Raw genomic sequence first — 24,193 nt, 5'->3', positions numbered from 1 at the left:
TAAGCTTCAACAATCATACTTTTATGAGTTTTACTATGGGTGTGTCATTAGAGGATGTTAATATATTTGTCTTTTTTTCCGATGAATTGTTCTTTGATGTTTTATTTTGACAAATATCAATGCTTAGAAGTGGATGAAAAACTTATTTGACCTTTTAAATGTATCTTCATCTGTAAAAAAAAAAAATTATTACAGCATCTGTAAAAAAATATGGATGCCAATCAATACCACACTAAAATAAATAAAATGTTTGTATTTTAACAAAAAGGTATTTCATATCAATAAAAATGATCTGGATACGTTAAACATTTTGAATAAATGTATAAATATAATAATGATATAAAAGAAGGAGATCCGAGCAGCTAGGGAGCAGAGAATCTCTGCCGAGTGCGCACTGAAAGCACGCCACTGCCCTGCTTGATCCAGGGACCAGGTACCCAGCATTAGGACCTCTCTTCCAACCCGGCGGCTTTGAGGCACAGAACAAGGCTTGGCCCATCTGCCACCTGGACCAGCAGTTCCCAAAGATTAAGGCCTGGTGAGAAGGAGATCTGAGCAGCCAGGGGGCAGAGAGATCTCTGCTAAGTGCGCACGGAAAGCACGCCCCTGCCCTGCCTGATTCAAAGACCTGGAACCCAGCATTGGGACCTCTGTTCCCACCCAGTGGCATTGGGGCACAGAACAGGGCTCGAACCATCTACAATCTGGAACAGTGGAGATCCAGGGACACAGACCAGGTACAAGGGAAAGGCAAGAACATATCACAGACAACAAGATGGCAAGAGGAAAGCAAAAGAACATATCTTAAGAAAACCAAGACAACCTGGCAATACCAGTACCCAGCTCTCCCATCACAGCAAACATTGGAATGCCAAACACTCCAGAAAAAGAAGACGCAGACTTAAAATCATACCTCAGAACAATGATAGAGATCCTTAAAAAAACAGAAAGAAAAGCAAAAAGATTCTGAAGCTTTTAAAGAGGAAACAAGAAAAACACTCAAAGAACTCAAAGAACTAGAGGAAAATAGAAAAAAAAAAGAGATGAAGAAATGAAAGAGGGAATTTAAAACAGAAATTGACACAATAAAGAAAACACTAAAAGAGATAACCCTAGAGGTAGAACACCTAAAAAAGAAATCAAGAGTCACAGAAGCAAGCATTTTCAGTAGACTACAAGAGATGGAAGAGAGAATCTAGGGGGCCAAAGACAACATTGTAAATATAGATAAAACAGTCAGAGAAGATGCAAAACCCAAAAAGTTTCTAACCCAAAATATCCAGGAGATCCAGGATGCAATGGAAAGACCAAAACTAAGGATAATAGGAATAGAATAGGGAGAAGAATATCAACTAAGAAGCACAGTAAATATCTTCAACGATATTGTAGAAAAAAACTTTCCTACCCTTATGAATGAGATGACCACGGGCAAAAAAGAAGCCTTCAGAACACCAAATAAGTTGGACCAGAAAAGAAATTCCTCCTGACACATAATAGTCAAAACACAAAGCACAAAAAGCAAAGAAAGAATCCTAAAAGCAGTAAGGGAAAAAGGTCAGGTGACATATAAAGGCAGACCAATCAGAATCACACCCGATTTCTCAACAGAGACTATGAAATCTAGAAGAACCGGGACAGACATCATGCAGACCCTAAGAGAGCACAAGTGCCAGCCCAACCTGCTATACCCAGCAAAACTATCAATCACCATAGATGAAGAGATGAAGATATTTCAAGAAAAATCAAAATTTACACAATATCTGACCACAAACACAGCACTACAACGAATTATAGGTGGAAAACCCAATACAATGAGGGGAACTACGTTCTAGTAAAAAGAAGAAAACTCCTAAGCAAGAAAACCAAAGAAGAAAGAAACACAGACACAATTCAACCTACAAAAGCAATAATAAGAGGAAACAGCAATAACTATTCCTTGATATCTATTAACATAAATGGACTCAACTCCCCAATAAAAAGGAATAGGCTATCAAACAGGATACATAAACAAAATCCAGCATTTTGCTGCTTACAGGAAACTCATCTCAGAGACAAAGAGAGACACTATCTTAGATTAAACGAGTGGTAACAAAACTTCCAAGCAAACAGCCCTAAAAAGCAAGCTGGAGTGGCTATTCTAATATCGAATAAAGTAAATTTCCAACCAAAAGTTATCAAAAAAGGTAAGGAAGGACACTTAACCAAATTCTTAAGAAATGGTTTCATCTAGAGAATATCATTCTGAGTGAGATAACCCAGTCACAAAAGAACAGACATAATATGCATTCACTGATAGTGGGCTGCTAAGCCCAGAGGCTCAGACTGCCTCAGGAACAACTCGCAGACTGTGTGAAGTTCAAGAAAAAAACAAAACAAAACAAAAAAAAAAATGTCATGCTCTATCCTTACACACCAAGAAAACTTTGACTAATTCCGGGTTACAACCTGTTTTACATGTAATTTTTTGCTCATTGTAACTAGTAAGATCTTAAGGCAGAGTATCAAACCTTAAAAAAAAGAAAAAAAAAAGCCAAACACTGACACAATTGTATTTGTATACAATTATGCAAACGTGGTTAATTTTTTTCTTTGTTTTTTAAAATAAACTTTAAAAATAATGATATAAGTATCCTCATATTAAACATGACACACAATTAATTTTGTAATTCTAACATGATATAAATTAAATTAATAATACATACTTATAAATATATATTCTTCTGTATACATTACATATTTCAACAAAAAATGGAATTTTAAATCTGAAACCTGAGAGCTCAATAACAAAAAGGAGCAAATACACCCAAGACAAATAGAAGGCAGGAAATAGTCAAAATCACAGGTGAAATTAACCAAATATGAACAAATGAAAGAATGCAAAGTATTAAGAAAACCAAAAGCTGGTTCTTTGAAAGAATTAACAAAATGGATATACCTCTAGCCAACTTAAGTAATGGGGAAAGAAACAATTTCCAAATTAAGAATATTAGAAAGTTTCTGTAAAGCTAAGGACACTGTCAAGGAAACAAAACAGCAACCAACAGAATGGGGAAAGATCTTTTCCAACCCTACATCAGAAATAGACCAAATATCCAAAGTATACACAGATCTCAAGAAGCTAGACACCAGAGAACCAAACAACACTATTAAAAAATGGGGTAGGGAGCTAAACAAAACATTCAAAATTGAGGAATATCAAATGGCTGAGAAACATCTAAGGAAGTACTCATCATTATTAGCCATCAGGGAATGCAAATCAAAACAACCCTGAGATTCCACCTCACACCCGTCAGATTGGCCAAGATCAAAAATTCAAATGACAGCAGATGCTGGTGAGGATGTGGAGAAAAAAGAACACTTCTCCACTGTTGGTGGAGCTGTAAACTGGTACGACCACTCTGGAAATCAGTCTGGCGATTTCTCAGAAAATTGGACATAATACTACCTGAAGACCCAGTTATTACACTTCTGGGCATATTCCCCAGAGAAGCTCCAACATACAACAAAAGCACATGCACCACAATGTTCATAGTAGCTCTATTTATTATAGCCAGAACCTGGAAAGAACCCATGTGTCCTTCAGTAGATGAATGGATGCAAAAATTTTGGTATATTTACATAATGGAGTACTACTCTGCTTTCAGAAACAATGACTTAACAAAAATCTTAAGAAAATTGATGCATCTAGAGAATATCATTTGAGTGAGATAACCCAGTCACAAAAGAACAGACATAATATGCAGTCACTGATAGTTGGATACTAACCCCAGAAAGCTCTGAACACCCCAGAAGCAACTCACAGACTATATGAAGTTCAAGAAAAGAAAAAAAGAAAATGAAAACACCATTATTCTTAATCCTTACATACCAAGAAAACTTTGACTAATTCCATGTTATATCCTGTTTTATATGTACTTTATGCTCATTGTAACTAATAAGATCTTAATGGACACTATCAAACCTTAAAAAAATTAAACAAGCACTGACAAAAATGTATTCATATACTTTTATGCAATAATGCTTAAAATTTGTACATTTGTCTTTGTTTTTTAAAATAAAGTTGTTCAAAAAGAAAGTATACCAGAAAAAAAAGAAAAAAAGAAAAAAGAAATGAATAGGGAGACATGAGAACAGAAAGCGAGGAAATCCAAAGAATTATCAGATACTACTACTACAAAAGCTTATATGAAAGAAAAGTTAGAAAATCTAGAGGAAATGAATTGTTTTTTAGACAGATACCTCATACCAAAGTTAAATATAGAGCAGGTAAACTATATAAACAAGCCCATATCTCATAAGGAAATATAAGTCATTAAAAATCTCCCAATCAAAAAAAGTCTATGGCCAGTTAGTTTAAGTGTAGAATTCTTTCAGACCTTCAAGACTTGATACCAATATTCCTCAATTTTTTCCATATAATAGAAACAGAAAGAACATTACCTAATTCAGTCTACAAAGTTACAGTTACTCTGATAATAAACCATACAAGGACCCAACAATAAAAGAGATCTTCAGACCAATCTTGATTATAAATATTGATTTAAAAATATTTTAAAAATTCCTGCCAACTGGATCCAAGAATACATGAAAACCATCATTCACCATGATCAAGTAGGCTTTTTACCCAGGGATGCAAGGTTGGTTCAATGCACTAAAATCCATTAATATGTTCCACTACATTAAAAAAAAAGTCACATAATGCTCTCCTTAGGTGCAGAAAAACATTTTACAAAATACAATATTCCTTCATGTTAAAAGTATTGGAGATATCAGAAATTCAAGGACCATACCTAAACGTAATAAAAGCTATATACTGTAATACAACAGCAATATTAATTTAAATGGAAAGGTACTTGAAATGATTACATTAAAATTAGAGACAATAAAAAAGGATGCCCACTCTCTACATATCTATTCAATATAGTACCTAATGTGCTAGATAGACCAACAACAAAAAGCGATCAAGGGAATAGAAACTGGCAAAGAAAAAATAAAGGTATCACTATTTGCAGATGTTATGATAGTAAACATAAGCAACTCTAAAAATCTGTCAGAGAACATTTGCAACTTATAAACAACTTAAACAAAGTGGCCGAATATAAAATTAACTCATAAATCAGTAGTCATCCTTTACACAAATAAGAAGCAGGCTGAGAAAAAAAAATTATTGAAACAGCTTTCTTCACAACATCCAAAACAATGTAAAATATCTTGGGGGTAACACTAACCAAACAAGTGAAAAATTTGTACTACAATAACTTCATGTCACTGAAGAAAGAAATAAAAGAAGAAGGAGAAGTTCTCTCTGAAGATTGAGAGACTTCCCATGCTCATGGATTTTCAGAATTAACACAGTAAAAATGGCCATCTATGAAGTCAATGCAATTCCCATAAAAATGTCAACACAATTTTTCAAAGACATTGAAAAACAAATTCTCAAATTCATCTGGAAAGGAAAAAAAACAACTCAGAATAGCAAAAACAATTATTAACAATAAAAGGATGGAAAGAGAATCAACATTCCCGACTTCAAGATTTCCTGTAGAGAAATAGTGTTAAAAACTTCATGGTCTTAGTACAGAGAAAGACAGTTTGATCAATAGAATAAAATTGAAGACCCAGAAATAAAACCACACAACTACACATGCTTGACAAAGAAGCCAAAAATAAAAAAATACAGTAGAAAAAAAAAGAAAGCATCAGCAATAAATGGTGCTGGTCTAAGTGGCTGTTTATGTGCAGATAAATAAAAATAGACACATATTTTTCTCATGGCACAAAGCTCAAGTCCAAGTGGATCAAGGACCAGAACATAAAACCAGGCGTGCTGAATATAATAGAAGAAAAATTGGGAAAGAATGTTGAAGTCATTGGCATAGGAAGAAATTTCCTAAATAAAACTCCAGTGGCTCATGATCCAAAAGCAAGAATAGATAAATGGAATCTCATGACAGTGGATACCTTCTGTAAGGCAAAGGACATAGTCAATAAGACAAATCAGAAACCTACAGACTGGAGAAAATACCTTCATTAACCTCATGTCCAATAGAGGGGTAAAAAAAAAAAATATATATATATATATATATATATATAAAGGACTCAAGAAGCTGAACACCAAAATACCAAACAACCCAATTGAAATTTGTGGTATATAACCAAATTAAGAATTCAAAACAAAATAATCTTAAATAGCTGAGAAGCACCTAAAGAAATGTTCAAAGTCCTTAATAATCACATTTATCTTTTTTTATTAAAATAAAGTTTTCAATAATTAAAACAAAGAGAAATTCAAATCAAAATAACCCTTAGATTTTTATCTTACACCAATCAGAAAGGCTAAGATCAAATCCTCAGGTAACAACAGATATTATCGAGGATGTGGAAAAAAAGAAACATTCCTCCATTGTTAGTGGATTTGAAAACAGATACAGCCACTCTAGAAATCAGTTTGGAAGTTTCTCAGAAAACTGAAAATATATTTGCCTAAAGACCCCCGTGATACTCTTTGTAATACACCCAAATGATGCCCCACCATGCTACAGGGGCACATGTTTCATTTTGTTCATTGCAACCTTATTTCTGATAGCCAGAAGCTGTAAAGAACCCAGATGTCCCATAACAGGAGAAAGGATCCAGATAATGTGGTTCATTCACACCACTGAATATTACTAAGTCATTAAAAATGAGGACATCCTGAGTTTTGCAGGCAAATGGATGGAACTAGAAAATGCCATCCTGTATAGGGTAACTCAGACCCAAAAGGGCATGAACTTACTAATGTGTGGTTATTAGCCAATTAGAAAATCAAAACATAATACAAAACTAAACAACAAAACCCACAATATGCAATAAACAGTCCAAAAACTCAAAAAGGCCAACAATTTGAAGGGTCCAAGTAAGGATGCCTCAGTCCCATTATGGAGAGAGACAAAAGCAACAACAAGGCAGGAGGGAGAGATGGATCTGAGAACAAAGGGGACAGGGAGAAGAGAACATGATATGGTATTAAGTGGGAGAAAAGGACTGAAGCCATGAGGACCTACAGATAGACAACCTTTGGGGATAAAATGTTGGGAGGACCCTCCAGTATGTACCTGGAAGGTAAAAGACCCTCTTAATTCAAAGAGTTCGGACACTAGATGTAATGCTCTACACTGGGGACAGAGAACTTGTAGAGCCCATGTTCAGCAGAAAGGTAGGACATCAAGTAAGAGAAGGGGTTACTATCTCACAGTCAAAACTCTGACCCATAACTGTTCCTGTCTGAAAAAAAAAAAAAAAAAAAAACTGCAGAAATGTAAATGGAGAAGAACCTGAGAAAAAGAATGTCCATGGAAAGGCCCAAAAGAGGATCCAGATCCACGGGAGATCCCAAGGCCTCACACTATTACTGAGGTTTTGAAGCATTCAGCAAAGGGGACCTATTATGACTGTCCTCTGAAAGACCCAACAAACAGCTGAAATATCGAGAGGAAGATATTTATACCCAAGCAACCAACAGAAGCTGTTGATCCCTGTGGTTGAATTAGGAAAAGATGGAGTAAGCTGAGGAGGAAGGTGACCCTGTAAAAGAACCAGCAGTCTCAATCAATCTGGACCTTTGAGATCTCTCAGACACTTGATCCCCAACCAGGAAACTTACTCCAGCTGATATGAGTCCCACAACATATATACAGCAGAGGATTCTCAGGTCTGAATTAAATCTTAAAAGATGTATGTAACCTCAAGAAACTGGAACCATCAGGGAGTTTAGAGGTCTCATGGGGTGGATGGGCTAGTGACATCCTTGGCGAGACAGAGGTCATGGAGGTGGTATAGGGGTTGGAACCAAAAATAGAATAAAATCTTGAATGTAAAAATAAAATAAAATAAAAATAAACCTTAGATTACCTGTTAATTCAAGTTATAGATAAATGACTAACCATAGAGAAAAGCACCCTTAAATTATGATTCCTGGGTTACAAATATATGAACGCATGTACAAATACAATACCATATGTTAAATTTTTATTGCTTAATGAGGCAATTCATTTAGACACCAGAATAAAAGTTTATAAGATTAGAAGTAATGAAGTATTGACCAAAAAGAAATCTGAGGTTAAGTGGATAAGTGGGTAAGTATTGAAAATATCTATCAGAGATGTTCACAGCTGCTGAACAAATCAACACAAATACTGGTTACATTGTTATCTTATTCTAAGTCTGGTAATAATCCACTGCCTGTGTTCTTACTAGTGCGTAAAATATTCTTTTTGAATAACTGCCTTTAGAAGGTGCTGTCCATCTTCTGTCAAAGCACTCTGTCACCTATTTTCTGGACACCAAATTTCATTATCCACCACTTAATTCCATCTTCAATGTTATTTGCTACAGAAACTGCTTTCCTTCCCTTTCAAGAATATCCTATGCCTTATAACTTAATCTGATAGTTATTTTTCAGTTGCTTCATAGCCTATATACTGGCAGTTGGACAAAACTGGTTCAGGTCTGGCTCATCTTGTAGTTATCTGGTACCATATTTCAGTAAATCATTATACTTCTGAGATGCCTAAAAAACACAATTTCTATGTTCTATTTGAGAGGTAAAAAAGGATTTGAGAATTATTTTGAAATATATTTTAACAGTAGAGATGCTAAGGGCTGAAAAATATCTAGCTTGATCTTTATACATTTGTGAAGTTGACTTGTTGATGAAGTAGTTTATTTGAAATTCAGGATCAGCTAGAATATTTTTCTAGGATGATTTTAATCATTATTTAAGTCCTAGGACACTTCCCATCCTCAGGTTGACATCTCATTTACCACATCCTGTTTTTATTTATGCATAAAACTTATCACTGTTTAAAGTCACTTTATATAGTTAGTCTTAAACATATCTACTGACTTATACCCTCAGACTTGTAATCTTCGCAACTGGAAGAGAATGCTTGTATACTTAAGTGATGTATCGCTAGCCACTAACAGATTATGCAAGAACTGGTTAACTTCTATATCAAAAATGAGAGACAAAATACAACTAGGAAGAAAAGGAAAGAAAGGAAGAAAGATGAAACAAGAGACAAAGAAACAAAGATATAGCTAAGCAGGAGATAAGGAAGAGCAAGTGAATAAGAAGGAAGACAAACAGCAAAGAACATAGGAGGTGAGAAGGGGGATGGTGGAGGAAAAATGAAAACAAGGAGATAGAGAAAAAGAAAGAAAAGGATGGAAGTAGGGGAAGATAAGCTTAGGAAGTGGGAACAAGTGAGTTTGCTAGAACATCACGGAGCAGTAGCATCCATTGAATCATATTTAGTTATCATGGTGTATTTCTCCCTGGATTATTAATCTGATTATTTTGTATTTTAGCATTATTCCTTTGTTGACTCAGAAGATCATTTGTCACATCATTGACTAGACATGAGTGTTTGAAAGTGATTCAAATTACTGATCCAAACTTGGTCTTTTTAAATTAATGAATTCATTTGTTTACATTTCACATGATATCTCCCCTCCTGATTACCCCTCCTGCAAACCTCCATTAAGCCCCCCTCCCCCTCCCCTATCCTCTATGATGGTTTTCTTCCATCTAATCACCCACTCCAGACTCACCACTCTAGTATCCTACTATGTTGTGGCGTCAAGCCTCTCCCTCCTCCAACTGATGTCATATAACACCATCCTTTGCTACATTTGTATCTGAAATCCTGACACCTTCATATATACTCTTTGGTTGGTGGTATAATCCCTGGGAGATATGGGTGGTCCAGATAGTTGATATTGTTCTTCTTATGGGCTTGCAATCCCCTTCAGATCCTTCAGTCCTTCCCTTAGCTCTTCAAACTTATTCGTAAACAGGTTGATTCATTAAAATCTCTATAGAATTCTCTTTTGCTTTATTTAAAATTGTCAATAGCTTGTCTAATCATTGCACACTTGTTGGAGATTAACTAGACAGAAATCTGATCTCAATATAAAAAGATGCCAAATGTCCTGATTCACTTTTCTGATTTCCATGTGTTGATGTGATTCCAATATGTACCACCTTTTTTTCTTTAACTGAATCATGATTAAAAACTGAACTGCTTGATGTAGAGATACACTTTTCTACCCAAGCAGAAATTCTGCAAAATAATGACTCTGGGATTTCTTATATATGATTAAATGCCTAGGCCAATTGCTTTGGTTCATTTCCACTAGCTCATAACTCAATCATCCCAATGTTCCCATTTAAACTAATCTTAGTCATACTCCGATTAATTCCTTCTCAGGTTCACACATCCCCATCAGTGTTTATACTGAATCTCCTGCTCTCTTAACTCTTTTCAAAATCATATCTCTCTGATGGATGTGTCAGTTTCTAATTCTGCTTCTGCTCATTGGCTATAGACATTTTATCGAAAGGTGACGTTTCCACAGAGTACATAAAGGTGCTCTACATTTCTCACTTTCATTCAATAAATAGCTCTTTATCTATCACACAATATATACTGTATACACTAATAACAATTATAAAAACAATCAAGTAAGTTTTCCTCGATAATGTCCAGTCCATATGTCTTTGGCAAACTTGGAGAAATTATTCTACTGTCTATCATATTTGATGAGTTCAGAATTCTGTACTTAAATTAATTTTTATTATAACTTGCTTTACCAACCTAAAATAACTTCTTAGACTTAACATTTTATTAAATCTTAACATCTTACATATAATTGTGAGAAAATAATTTAACTTTTAGTCTCCTGTGCCATAAGAGACTTGAGAAAGGATAATTATTACACAAGTATACAAGAAGTACAGAGAAAGAAGCTTCCAATACTCTAGAAATGACAGAGTATCTGACTGCTGAACAATCAACCAATGTTTGTCTTTATTGTAGAAACATTCATCTGGTTACTTCACTGGGGATGATATTTTCTAGTTCTGCCCATTTGCCTAAGAATTTCATAAAGTTATCATTTTTAATTCCTATGTAGTATTTCTTGTGTAATGTACCACATTTTCTTTATCCATTTGTCTGTTGAAGGACAGCTGGGTTCTTTCCAGCTTCTGGATATTATAAATAAGGCTGCTATAAACAAGATGAAGCAAGTGTCCTTGTTATAAGTTTGAGTATTTTTTGGGTATATGCCCAGGTTTAGTATAGCTGGGTCCTTAGGTAACACTATTGCATGTCCAATTTTTTTGGAAACAGCCAGATCAATTTCCAGAGTGGTTGTACTAGTTTGCAATCCCACCAAAAATGGAGGAGTGTTATTCTTTCTCTAAATCCTCACCAGCATCTGCTGCCTCATTAGTTTTGATTTTCAGCATTCTAACTGGTGTGAGGTTGAATCTTAGGGTTGTTTTGATTTGTATTTCCTAGATGACTAACGGTGTTAAACAATTCTGTAGGTGCTGCTTCTCACCCATTTGATATTCCTCAGTTGATGATTCTTTGTTTAGCTCTCTACTTCATTTTTAGTAGGATTATTTGATTCTCTGGCGCCCAACTTCTTGAATTATTTGTATATATTGGATAACCTCTCTATTAGATATATGATTGGTAAAGATCTTTTCTCTACCTCTCCTTGTTTGTTCTGTCCTATTGAAAAGGATTTACAGAAGGTTTGCAGTTTTGTGAGGTTTCATTGATTATTGCTGATCTTACAGAATAAGCCATTGGTGTTTTTTCAGGAAAATTTCCCCTGTAACCATGTGTTTGAAGCTCTTTTCTACTTTCTTTTCTATTGATTGCAATGTATTTGGTATTCACTTCCTTTATACTGTGGCAAAATAAATCCTAAATTCAAGGAAGGAAGGAAGGAAGGAAGGAAGGAAGGAAGGAAGGAAATAAATAATATGTAGGTAAGTAAGGATTAATTCTGGCCCATAGTTTAGTCTTATATTAGAGTTAGTGTAGAAATGTGGGGCTTCTGGTCACATTGTGTTTGTCATTGGGAAGCAGAAAGAAGGATAATGGTGATACTGAGATGTGCTTCCTAGTTGCATTTGTCAGTGCTGGATCCTGGTTTATGAAATAATGTGACTTGCAAGAGTAGTTGAGTTCTCCTACTTCCTTAAACATTTCTCCAACTGTCCTTACAGACACACACACAGAATGTAGGTTTCATTAAATTGACAAGCAAGATTACATATCAGAATGAAAGTTACTTTCTTCTGTGGAAGGTAACATGCCTCATTTACGATCACATAACTAATAGTCAACGTATGGAAAATCAACTAAAGTAGATGATGAAACAAATAACTACTTCTGATGTGAATGTATCTAAAATGTTAAGTAGACCTTGTGTACTTAGAGAAGACAATTAATTTATTTCCTGTTCTTATTTTTCACTTACCAAACACTCACTCTCCAATGCCTCCTCATAGAGTACCCTATCTCCTAAACCAAGCACATCAATTCTCTTCAGGATTAGGTACATCTTCTACAACTGCTGCCAGACAAGGTAAAACATTGGGATACAAATTCCGTAGTCAGGCTACAGTTTTAGGGATATTCCACATTCCAGTTGTTGGAGGACTCCTTTGTAGTTTGAGCTGTGTGCTTGGGCTCAGCCATGACAATGGATGCTCTTTGATTTGTACCTCAGTCTCTAAGGGCTATCAGTGGTTCAGATTAGTTGACACTTAGTCTTCCTGTGAAATTTCTCTCTCCATCAGTATCTTCAATTCTTTCCCCAGCTCTTTCATAAGATTCCCAATACATCATCTAATATTTGACTGTAGGTATCTACATCTGTTTCACTCAGCTGTTGGAAAGAGCCTATCAATTATACTATGAGTATTTCAAATACTATTAGTGATTGGTGTGTGCCCTTAGAATGACTCTAAATACTCTACTCCATTTTTGACACTGCATTTATTTTAGACAGGACAAATTTGTGTTTGAAACTTTTCTGATTTGAGTCTTTATTTCTCCACTAAATATTGGTCTGTAGGAGGTGGCATCTTTGGGTACCATGTACCTACTGTTAGGTATCCCGGCTAAAACCGTGAACTCTGAAACTCCTGAAAACCTCCTGAATCCCAGGATCCTGAGTTTCTCTAAATATTCTCATTACTTTCCCACCCCTAGAAGCTGCATATTTCTATTCATTTTCTTGACCCTTTGGTTTTCTCCTTTGTCTCTTTCCATACCTGATCCTGCCCACTTTTATTATGCCCTCTTTTTCCATGCAGATCTTTCCCAAATTTTGCCTCATATGACTATTTTATTCTCTCTTCTATGTAAGATTCATACTCAACTTAGACTTCCATTCTTGAATAAATTTTTTTGGTCTGTGGGGTTTATGATTAATTTGTAATACAAAAGAAACAAAATGTAACAGAAGTTTAGGTTAGTAGTAGAGTCTCCAGATATAGTGCCTTTTATAAAATGACTCATTAACTGTTTTAAATATTACCATATTAGTCCCAGTATTTTGAAATATGTAGGCATTCATTATTTTAATATATCCTATATAGGCTTAGATTATTTTCAAAACCTACTTTTTTAAGGGTTCATAAATTCTTTAATTTTTCCTCTACTCAACCAACTGGAGGTAGAGGAAAAAGAAGGTTTATAGAAAAGGGGTGCAGTGGACCTGCTTAAAAATATTTCCTAGTGTAATTTCACACCTTGCTGTCAGGAAATCAGCAGTTCAGTTCAATTGACAACACCAAACACAAATCAGTAGTGGCAATATGGTCTAGCAAAAACAGCAAGGATCCACCAAATTGTCATGAGTTAGCAGCCAAAACAAGCAGGAGCACCATCATAAGTTTTTTGGCATGATTCTCTTTACAAAGTGAAGACCAACAAAGACCAGCAGTGTCCTAGCACCATATTGAGGTTCTACTATATTGTTTCTAACCATAGTGTGCATTCTTAAGTATTTGTTTTCTGCAAAACATTGTGTGTCCTTTAAAAAGACAGCTTCCAGAAAATCATCACAACCGAGTTGTTGAAGAAACCAGAAGTTTCTACTTCACTGCTATTTCCAACTTTAATCATATTGTAATGCTTAATTGAACACATGATATTTTGATATAGTTCCAGAGATCTTTGCAGTACACTCGGGGAAGACAGAAACTTGTGTAGTTTCAGAAAACTATAAATTTTCCACACCAGCATATTTTCTTTACAATGTAAAAACTTTAAATATATTTTTGGTAAAATTTCAGAAAATATGAAACATTTTGACTCAGAAAAGAGAATTAATTTTAAATTAGAAAAGGCATAAGTGAGTTTTATAGAGACATTTGTAAGTTAATGCAATCCAATGAAATCAGCATCTCGGATAATCAACTGGTTTTGACTGCAGGGTTCTATTATAATTACTCTACCAGACTTACTGCCAAGGAACAAATGACTTTTTCCACTGAAGACCTACACTATTAGTATTTATTGGTAGCTAGTATAGAACATTTGCTTTTTTAAAAAAATATTTTAGATTTAAACTCTATTTTATATAATGCAGACTCTGAGTGTCAGTTTGCACTCTCAGAATAAAAGCTGACACATACTATCAAAAATTATGTGGAGGAATGAAAACTCTACAAAGATTTTATGGGTCTGTTCAAATGATACAAGACATTTTGCTGAGGGATTATCTCAGGTGATAGTGTGCTTGTCTAGCAGGTTTTCCATGCAGAACCACACAAGCCAAACATGGTGTCATACCCCTGTAATCTCAGCACTTTGGTGATGGACAAAAGATGAAGGATACTTTAGTACACATCAGGTTTGAGGCCATTCTGAATGACATGATATCTTTTCTCAAACAAAAACAAAACAAGATGTATGTTTTTGCATTTTCTAATAGCACGGGACCTTATAAAGCTCAGTGAATAAATGCTTGCCCACAAGTATGATGATACCCAATACCCAAGTAAACAAACAGTGAGTAGTTTCCATAATTTACATATAATTCGGTGCTCTTATTGAAGACAAAGGGAATCCCCAGTGAGATTACCATGTGATTTTGTTCCTTGAGTAGGTATCTATGGTGGATTACATTGATGGATTTCCTTATATTAAACCATCCCTTCATCGCAGGGATGAAACCTACTTGGTCATGATGAATGATCATTTTGATGTGTTCTTGGATTCGGTTTGCAAGGATTTTTTTGAGTATTTTTGCATCAATGTTCATAAGCGAGACTGGTCTAAAGTTCTCTTTCCTTGTAGGGTCTTTGTGTGGTTTACGTACGAGAGTTATTGTAACCTCAAAAAATGAGTTAGGTAGTATTCCATCTGATTATATCTTTTGGAATAGTTTGGAGAGTATTGGTGTTATATCCCTAATAAATATCTGATAAAATTCTGCACTGAACCCGTCTGGACCTGGGCTTTTTTTGCTTGGGAGGCTTTTGATGACTTCTTCTATTTCGTTAAGTGTTATAGGAATTATTTAGATGGTTTACTTGGTCCCTGTTTAACTTTAGGATCTTGTATCTGTCAAGGAATTCGTCCATTTCCTCCAGATTTTCCAATTTTGTGGAGTATAAGTTTTTGTAGTAGGATCTGATGATTTCTTGAATTTTCACATTTTCAGTTGTTAAGTCTTCACTTTTTTTTCTGATTTTGTTAATTTGTATACTCTCTCTTTGCCCTCTAGTTAGTCTGGCTAGGGGTTTATCAATCTTGTTGATTTTCTCAAAGAACCAACTCTTTGTTTTATTGATTTTTTCAATGGTTCTTTTTGTTTCTATTTGTTCTATTTCTGCCCTAATTTTGATTATTTCTTGCCGTCTACTCTTCTTGGGCATATCTGCTTCCTTTTGTTTTAGGGCTTTTAGCTGTGCTGTCAGGTTGTGGATGTAAGCTCTCTCCAGTTTCTTCTTGAAAGCACTTAGGGCTATGAGTTTCCTCTCAGTACTGCTTTCATTGCAACCCATAGGTTTGGGTATGTTGTGTTTTTGTTTTCATTGAATTCTAGAAAATCCTTAATTTCTTTATTTCTTCTTTGACCCTTCTATCCTTTAACAGAGCATTGTTTAGTTTCCATGTGTATGTGGGCTTTTTGTTGTCTTTGTGATAGCTACTCCAGCTTGCTTCTTGGGGCTGTGTGCATGGAATTTTTTTCCCACACTTTTACTCTGAGAGAGTGTTTTTCTTTGTCTCTGAGATGAGATTCATGTATGCATCAAGAGGCTGGATTTTGTTTATATATCCAGTCTGATAGCCTATGACTCTTTATTGAGGAGTTTAATCCATTTATGTTAATAGATATCAAGGAATAGTTGTTTCTGTTTCCTGCTATTATTGCTTTTGTGGGTTGAGTTGTGTCTGTGTCTCTTTTTTCTTTTGGTTTTCTTGCTTAGGAATTTTCTTGTTTTTACTATGATGTATTTCCTCTCATTGTATTGGGTTTTCCTCCTATAATTCGTTGTAGTCCTTGGTTTGTGATCAGATACTGTGTAAATTTTGATTTGACTTGAAATATCTTCATCTCTCCATTTATGGTGATTGATAGTTTTGCTGGGTAGAGCAGCTGGGGTTGACACTTGTGCTCTCTTAGAGTATGCATGATGTCTGTCCAGGTTCTTCTAGCTTTTATAGTCTCTGTTGAGAAATCGGGTGTGATATTGATTGGTCTGGCTTTATATGTCACCTGACCTTTTTCCCTTACTGCTTTTAGTATTCTTTCTTTGCTTTGGGAACTTGGTGTTTTGACTATTATGTGTGTCAGGAAGTATTTCTTTTCTGGGTCAATCTATTTGGAGTTCTGAAGGCTTTTTTTATGCTCGTGGTCATCTCATACTTGAAGGTAGGGAAGTTTTCTTCTTTGATTTTGTTGAAGATATTTATTTACTGTGCCTCTTAGTTGATACTCTTCTCCCTCTTCTATTCCTATTATCCTTAGTATCCATTTTCTCATTGTGTCCTGGATTTTGTGGACATTTTGGGTTAGGAGCTTTTTGTTTTTTGCATCTTCTCTGGTTGTTTTTTCTATGTTTACAATGTTGTCTTCTGCCCCTGAGATTCTCTCTTCCATCTCTTGCAATCTATTGGAAATGCTTGCTTCTGTGACTGCTGATTTCTTTTTTAGGTGTTCTACCTCTAGGGTTATCTCTTTTAGTGTTTTCTTTATTGTGTCAATATCCAGTTTAAATTCCCTCTTTCATTCCTTCATCTCTTTTTTTCTATTTTTTTCTAGTTCTTTGAATTCGTTGAGTGTTCTTCTTGTTTCCTCTTAAAAGCTTCTGAATCTTTTTGCTTTTCCTCTTGTTCTTGTTTATGTATCTCTATTAGCATCTTGAGGTATGATTTCAGGTCTGTGTCTTCTTTTTCTGGAGTGTTTGGCATTTCAATGTTTGCTGTTATGGTAGAGCTGGGTTCTGTTGTTGCCAGGTTGTCTTGGTTTTTTTGTGATATACTCTTTCACTTTTCTCTTGCCATTTTGTTGTCAGTGATATGTTCTCCCCTTTTCCTTGTTTCTGGTGTGTGTCTCTGGATCTCCACTGGTCCAGGTGGTAGATTGGCCGAGCCCTGTTCTGAGCTTCAGAGTCCCCGGGTGGGTACAGAAGTTCCAAAGTTGTGTTCCTGGTCCCTGGATCAGGCATGGCGGGTGGGGAGGTGCACTTTCCGTGCTCACTCCACAGTGATCTCTCTGCTCCCTGGCTGCCTAGATCTCCTATTCACCAGTTTTTAAACCTTTAGGACTCACAATCCATGTGGCAGATCAACAGTTACTAAATCTAATCACTTTTTTATAAAGTTAACTGATACTGAAAATGGTAAAATCTCTGTAATAGGAAATATATAATATTTTTAAAAGTACAGTCTTAAAATATAATGCTACTTTTGTCACTAGAACTTCCTATTTTTACCTTAAAGAATATAATAAAGCAGTACTCACCTACTGAGCTACAACCCTACCTTGAGTATTTCTTTTTGGTGAAAATTCTCCTTGTAGTTTTTAAAACACTTAACAAGGGAAAGTTACAACATTTTTAAGTAAATAATTGAGTAAACTAAATATCATTTCTCAAGATAATATCCAAATACATCTAAAAATGTTACTGTTCCATCATAGAATAAGGTATCATGTTTGTTTGTTTACTTGCCTTTTTACCTAGGTGTTATTGTGTGCACAATCTCGAAATAGAAACTTAGACATAAAATTACTTATATTTGAAAAGTGTTATAATTGTAAATGTTAAATTTTCAAATGTTCTCAGACTGTTTATATCTCAGGATATTGATCACTTGTTTATTCATAAGACTACAAATTTTTGAGGACTCACAGCATACCTTTTTTTTTCATTATGGTTTCAAAATAACCCTGTACTTGAGATCAATCAGAGAATATTTGATTGGTAAGAAAAGGCTCTATCATGATGATGCAGTAAAAGTACAAATAATGATTCACAGGAGACATTTAGTTCAAATGATCAGATAATACAGAGTTGTTCTTGTGAACTCTTTAAGTCATATCTTGAATTAATGTTATTTATGATACCTGTAGCTACGACTGCTCTGAGCTGGTCATGATGCTTAGAATCACTTCTATCAGTAGTGTTATCATCCTCAGCACTGAGCACTGCTTTTTTAGTGACTGTAACTCTCTGGTAAATTTTTCAGTAGTGGCTTTTGTAACATGTGGAACTCCCTTTTTTAATGTTCAATGTCTCCTTTTTTATGATTGATCCACACAGACCATAATTCATGTTCTCACAGGAAATCCCAGCTTGCTCTTTACAGAAGCTTTGCCTGACTTTGAGACCAGTGTTTCAAATTTTATGTGTACCACCTGAATGTGGATCACAGGGGACAATAACAGGGAAGACATCCATTAGTCAGCAAGAGATTTGCCATTTCACTATGATCCTTCAAACAGCCCACTGAGTTTTGCTCACCCTCATTTTTCAGAGGACAATACTGGAGCCCAGGGTCTTTACATCCTCAGCACAAGGCCACTGGATAAAAGTGAGTACCCAGTGAGCTGCAATAAAACACAAATCACAGTAGCAAATATATTCATGTAAAAGCAAGGTTTGTAAATTTAATGTTTGTGATATTGATAGGTAGCATTCCATAGCTATTTCATCACAGTTCATTCAAAATTCTTAGTGATTTCAACAAAGCATCAGTCATTTTTATTTGCTACACATAATTATAATGGATTTCTATTATAAAAAATAAAATACCAATAAGCCTAAAGAAACAGTTTAGTGGTAAGTATAGTCATTTGACTCAGGAGAAAAACTGTAGTCACTGTGAATGTCTCTGTGTGTATTTGCTTGTGCAAGTGTGTGGGCATGCACCTGTGTATGAATATGTTGTGTGTCGATGTGTGTGCGTGTGTGTGATCACTTGTGAGAGACATATGTGGTATTTTTTTATTGTTAAGAGGACTTGAGAGACAGGACTGACCTCCACCTATGTCCAGAGCTACAGGCAGAGCAGGCACACTACCATCAGGACTAATTGACTGCCTACATAGAACTGAGCATGTGCATTCATGAAAGAAACTCTACTAAAGCTCAAAGCATATATTACAACACACACAATTATAGTGGGAGACTTCAACACCCCACTCTCATCGAAAGACAAATCATGTAAGCAGGAACTGAAAAGAGAGACAGTAAAACTAACAGAAGTTATGAACCAGATGTATTTAACAGACATCTACAGAATATTTTATCCTAAAACAAAAGAATATACCTTCTCAGTACTTCACAGCAGCATCTCCAAAATTGACTATGTGGTCAGTGACAAAACAGGTCTCAATAGATACAAGAACATCGAAATGATCTTGTGCATCCTATCACATTACCGAAGAAAAATGCTGGTGTACAATAATGACAGAACAACAAGAAGCCCATATACACATGGAAGCTGAACAATATTCTACTCAACAATACCTTGGTCAATGAAGAAATAAGGAAAGAAATCAAATTTTTTTTTAGAATTCAGTGAAAAGGAAGGCACAACATACCCAAAGATAGGGACACAAAGAAACTAGTGCTAAGAGGAAAACTCATATCTTGGAGTGCCTCCATAAAAAAAGTGAAGGGAGCATTCATTAACAGTTTGAGAGCACACCTGAAAGTGCTAGAGCAAAAACAATAAATAAATAAATAAATAAATAAATAAATAAATAAAATAAAATAAAGCAGATATACCCAAGAGGAGTACGTGGCAGAAAGTAATCAAACTCAGAGCTGAAATCAATCAAATTGAAACATAAAGAACTACACAAAGAATCAACAAAACTAGGAGTTGGTTTTTTGATAGAATCAAGAAGATTGATAAACATTTAGCCTGACTAACAAAAAGTCACAGAAAAAGTATCCAAATTAACAAAATTAAAAATGAAAGGGGAGATGTAATAACAGAAACTGAAGAAATTAACAAAAAAGCATCAGATCCTACTACAAAAGGCTATATGAAACAAAACTGGAAAATCTAAAGAAAATGGACAATTTCTAGACTGATACCAGGTACCAAAGTAAAATGAGGATCAGATAAAACATCTAAACAGCTCCATAACCCCTAAAGAAGTAGAAACAGTCATCAAAAGCCTCCAAACAAACAAACAAACAAACAAACAAAAACCCAGGAACAGATGAGTTTAGTGCTGAATTCTATCAAATCTTCATAAAAAACCCAATATCAATACTCTCCAAACTATTCTGCAACATAGAAACAGAGGAAACACTACCCAACTAATTCTTTATGCCACAATTATGCTCATCTGTAAACCACACAAAACCTCTACAAAGAAAGAGAATTTCACAACAATTTCCCTCATGAATATTGATGCAAAAATACTCAATAAAATTTTTGCAAACAGAAACCAAGAACACATTAAAATGATTGTTCACTATGATCAAGTAGACTTTATTGCAGGGATGCAAGCATAGTTCAATATACAGAAATCTAACAATGTAACCCATTATAAAAAGAAAATTATCTCTTCAGATGCTGAGAAAGGATTTGATAAATTTCATCACCAATTCAGGTTAAAAGTTTTAGAAAGATCAAGAAATCTAGACCCATACTTAAACATAGCAAAAGCAACATACAGAAAATCAGTAGTCAACATAAAATTAAATGGTTAGAAATGTGAACCAATCCCACTAAAATCAGGGACTAGATAAGGCTGCCCACTCTTCCTCTACCTATTAAATATAGTACTTAAAGTACTAGCCACAAACTTGTCAAAGTGATAGAAATCAGAAGAGTCAAACTATTACTTTTTGCAGATGATATGATAGCATAACTAAGGGACCCCTAAATTTTAACAGAATATTTTATATTTAATAAACCACTTTAGCAAAGTGCCTGGATATAATTTTAACTGGAATAAATTAGTAGCCTTATTCTACTCAAAGGATAAACAGGCTGAGAAAAAAATCTGGAAATTAACACTCTTCAGAAAAGTCATAAATAATACAAAATACCTTGGTATGACCCTAAACAAGAAGTAAGAATGTATATGACAAGAACTTAAAGTCTCTGAAAAAAGAAATTAAAGAAGATCTCAGAAGGTAGAAAGATCTCCATGCTCATGGATTGGAAGGATCAACATATAAAAATGGTCATCTTGACTAAAGCAATCTACATATTGAATACACTCCATCAAAATTACAATATAATTCTTCAAAGTCTTAGAAAGAACAATTTGCAAATTCATTTGGAATAACAAAAAACCCAGGATAGCAAAATCTCTTCTCAATTTAAAAATTCCAGAAGAATGAATATTCCTGACCTCAAGGTTTATTGCTGAATAATTGTGATAATAATTTCATGGTATTGGTACAGAGAAAGGTATGTAGAACAATTAAATAAAACTGAAGGCCCAGAAATAAACCTACACACTTATGGTCACTTGATCTTTGACAAAGGCGCTAAAACCATTCAATGGAAAAAAGACAGCCTCTTCAATAAATGCTTCAACTGGTAGTTATTATGCAGAAGAATGCAAATTGATCCTTCCTTATCTTCTTGTACAAACCCCAAGTTCTAGTTGATCAAAGAACTCCACATAAAACAAGCTACACTGAAACTGATGGCAGAGAAAGTAAGAGAGAGATTAGAAAACACAGGCACAGGGTAAAATTACATAACTGAATGTCAATGGCTTTTGCTCTAAGATCAAGAAGAGACAAATGGAACCTCAAGAAATTGCAAGGCTTCTTTAAGTCAAAGGACATTGTCTAAAGAACAAACGAGCAACCAACATATTTGGAAAAGATATTTACCAACCCTGCATACCAATCTGATAATGAGCTAGTATGCAATATATACAAAGAACTCAAGACGTTAGTTTAGAGCATCAAATAATCCTATAAAAATGGAATACCATGCTAAATAAAGAATTCTCGACTGAGGAATATTGAAAAGCTGAGAACCACCTTAAAAAATGTTCAACATCCTTAATGATCAGAGAAATGCAAATCAAAACAACCCTGAGATTCTTTTTTTTTTCTTTTCTTTTTTTTTCCTTTTTTTTAAAAACAACTTTATTTTACAAATAAAGATAAATGTACAGATTTTAAACACTTTTTGCTTAAAATTATACATTTTTGTCAGTACTGTTTTTACAGACATTAAAATAATTTTTACATAAAACCATGTGAATATATTTTTTTAGTCAGTACTTGATTTTTTTCAAGGGCTTGACAGTATGCATTGAAAACCTAATAGTTACAATAAGCGTAAAGTACATGCAAAACAAAACGCAACATGGAAATAGTCAAAGTCTTCTTGTTTTGTAAATATATGTATATTTTTTTGTTTTCTTTATTTCTTGGACTTCATACAGTCTGTGAGTTGTTTCTGGGGGAGTGCAAGCCTCTGGGGTTAGCATCCCACTATCAGTGACTGCATATTATGTCTGTTCTTTTGTGACTGGGTTATCTCACTCAGGATGATATTCTCTAGATGCAGCCATTTTCTTAAGAATTTGGTTAAGTCATTGTTTCTGGTGGCTGAGTAGTATTCCATTGTGTATATGTACCACAATTTTTGTATCCATTCGTCTTCTGAAGGACATCTGGGTTCCTTCCAGCTTCTGGCTATTATAAATAGAGCCGCTATGAACATTGTGGTGCATATATCTTTGTTGTGTATTAAAGTGTCTCTGGGGTATATGCCCAGAAGTGGAATAGCTGGGTCTTCAGGTAGTACTATATCCAATTTTCTGACGTATCGCCAGACAGATTTCCAGAGTGGTTGTATTAGCTTGCAACCCCACCAACAGTGGAGAAGTGTTCCTCTTTCTCCGCAGCCTCGCCAGCATCTGCTGTCATCTGAGTTTTGGATCTTGGCCAATCTGACTGGTGTGAGGTGGAATCTCAGGGTTGTTTTGATTTGCATTTCCCTGATGGCTAAGGATGTCGAGCACTTCCACAGATGTTTCTCGGCCATTCGGTGTTCCTCAACTGAAAACGTTTTGTTTAGCTCTGTACCCCATTTTTTAATAGGGTTATTTGATTCTCTGGTGTCTAGCTTTTTGAGTTCCTTGTACACCTTGGATATTAGGCCTCTATCTGATGTGGGGTTGGTAAAGATCTTTTCCCATTCTGTTGGTTGCCGTTTTGTTTTCTTGACGATGTCTTTAGCCTTACAGAAACTTTGCAATCTCATTAAGTCCCATTTGTTAATCTTTGACCTTAGAGCTTGAGCCATTAGTGTTTTATTCAGGAAATTTTCTCCTGTACCTATGTGTTCTAAGGTTTTCCCTACTTTCTCATCTAATAGTTTCAGTGTATCTGGTTTAATGTATCTGTGTTTTTTTTTTCTTCTTTTAGTTTTCTTGTTTAGGAGTTTTCTTGTTCTTACTAGGCTGTATTTTCCCTCATTGTATTGGGTTTTCCACCTATAATTCGTTGTAGAGCTGGGTTTGTGGTCAGATATTGTGTGAATTTTGATTTGTCTTGAAATATCTTCGTCTCTCCATCGATGGTGATTGATAGTTTTGCTGGGTATAGCAGCTTGGGCTGGCACTTGTGCTCTCTTAAGGAGTGCATGATGTCTGTCCAGACTCTTCTAGCTTTCATAGTCTCTGTTGAGAAGTCGGGTGTGATTCTGATTGGTCTGCCTTTATATGTTACATGGTCTTTTCCCCCTTACTGCTTTTAGTATTCTTTCTTTGCTTTGGGCACTTGGTGTTTTGACTATTATGTGTCGGGAGGTATTTCTTTTCTGGTCCAACCTATTTGGAGTTCTGAAGGCTTCTTTTATGCTCATGGTCATCTCATTCTTGAGGGTAGGGA

This window comes from Micromys minutus (assembly GCF_963924665.1).
Source record: "Micromys minutus genome assembly, chromosome: 17".
NCBI lineage: Eukaryota > Metazoa > Chordata > Mammalia > Rodentia > Muridae > Micromys > Micromys minutus.
The sequence above is the reverse complement of the archived record's forward strand: the minus strand, read 5'-3'. Positions refer to the sequence as shown.